At 47.0% G+C, this 2,058-nt stretch overlaps 1 pseudogene; it reads left to right on the forward strand.

Moving 5' to 3' along the window:
* The window catches only part of LOC102764041, a 2,446-nt pseudogene extending 1,240 nt beyond the window's left edge, over positions 1–1,206 (forward strand).
* The last annotated feature ends 852 nt before the right edge of the window (positions 1,207–2,058 follow it).

Here is a 2,058-nt window from a genome sequence, read left to right on the forward strand (position 1 = left end):
GGATAGACAGTTAGAAACACTGAGGAGAGAGAAACATCGATCAGCTGCCTCCTGCACACTCCCCACTGGGGATGTGCCCGCAACCAAGGTACATGCCCTCGACCGGAATCGAACCTGGCACCCTGGAGTCTGCAGTCCGACGCTCTATCTACTGAGCCAAACCGGTCAGGGCAATAGTAAGGATTTTTAAAATAATATTTACCGGTTAGCAGTGCGGATTTTTAAATAAATATTTACTGGTTAATAATCAGATCTCTCTTCCTGACTTGCAGATGGCCGCCTCTTGCTAAAACAGGAATTTGGGGGATAAAACAGGACGGGTGTAGGAAATTTTAAAAATCTTAGAAATTAACTGTGGACTGAGAAGCATTTTCGTGACACCAGTGAGCGTGTTGGATGGCTGCTGAGACCCTGTAACACCTGGATGTCCCAATGGAGTTCTGGGTCCAGTTTTCGGAGATTGGGTGGCTCTGAGCCTGTAGAGTCTGCACTAACTCCCGTTCTTGTCGCACTGCATTGGGGTCCGATCGTAGTGCTAGACCTGCAGATGCCTGAGTTGGACTTCATTTGGTTGGTGACTGGAAGTCATAGAAAGTTTGAGAAGATGACTAACAGGATTAGTACCTGGGATCCCGGGAAAATAATCTGGCAGAGACTGATGTTGGCTAGAATTCCCCCTGAGTCCCAGGCCCCCTTGGTCACACAATCTCAATTTTGACGTGGAATGCTGGTCACCAAAGATGTTTCCTTTCAAAAAATAAAGAGCCGCGATAAAGCAGATGGCATAGATCTGCAGTCGAAGGTGTGTGCGAAACACAGAGTTCATGCTTGTATTAGTATATATTAACTATTGTATGACTTTTTCCTACGACCAACTGTAACACTACTTTTGCCCCATGGGTGGGGTTGGAGCCCTCCCGAGGTAGGCCAGCCAAGGAGCTGCAGAAAATGCTCACTCCTGGGAGCAGAAGGTCCGCTGTTTCTTCCCGGTGCACCCTCTGCGGACGCTGAAATGCATGTGAGAGGCTCAGATGCACACCTAGCCCAAGGCCTCTCTTCAAAGCGCACGGGGTGTGGCAGCAAGGTCAGGGTACAGCTGCCCCTTGGGGAGCCTGGGGTCCCTTCTCTTAGCCTTCCTGAGCTCTCCAGCTTGCTTCTTCCCAGCAACAGCTGAACACTGGCCAGTGGTATTTCAACATTTCCTAAGCATCCCTGTAAGCTGCGTGCTCCCTCTCACTGGGTCTCATTCAGCCTGAACCAAAACCCTACCCTGGGTGATGACTTAATTTCTGGGTCCAGGGAGGGGAGCCATGAAGTTCAGATGGATTTTGCAAGACAAAAACCCAAATCTATCCTGTGGCTGCGATACACATTCTGACTTCACCACATCCGCGGTCATCCCGACCACAAACACAGAGGTGCTATAAATTTTTGTCCACGCGGTATTTGGTTATTTCTGGCATCATTTATTTCTTGATAAGTCCACCAGTCGACATAGACTGTCCGGGGCTGTCACGGATCCCTTGAGCCCCTTGTGCTGTCTGTGAGTTACTGAAGTGTCAGGTCTTCACTGTTGGCAGCTGTCTCTTCTCATGAACTCTTGTCTCGCTGACTTGGGTGAGAAAAAAAGTTGAGAGATGCCAGTGAAAACATTTCATTGCACTGAAGGAAACAGCAGTCTTCTTTCTTGCTTTAGGATGGTGGTTGCCAGGGGCTTAGAGAAATGGGGGGTTATTTTTTTAATAGGTGTAGAGTTTCCGTTTTGCAAGATAAAAGCAGTTTTGGAGATGGATGGCAGTTGTGGCTGCACAACAACGTGAATGTACTTCTTGCCATGGAACGCTACATTTAAACATTATTAAGATGGTACATTTTATTTTATTTGTATTTTACTAAAATTAAAAAAAAAATTTAAACCGATTGACCAGACATGTATGGGTTTGTAGACGCTTTTAAAGACTAATTTTAAACACTCTTTGAGACGCACAAAGGAGATGCAGTCCCTGGTTCCAAACAGGTCACAAGAACACGTCTCTGAGAGAAGCTGCAGAGCTGTGG

Source organism: Myotis davidii, unplaced genomic scaffold, assembly GCF_000327345.1.
Source record: "Myotis davidii unplaced genomic scaffold, ASM32734v1 scaffold109, whole genome shotgun sequence".
Taxonomy (NCBI): Eukaryota; Metazoa; Chordata; class Mammalia; order Chiroptera; family Vespertilionidae; genus Myotis; species Myotis davidii.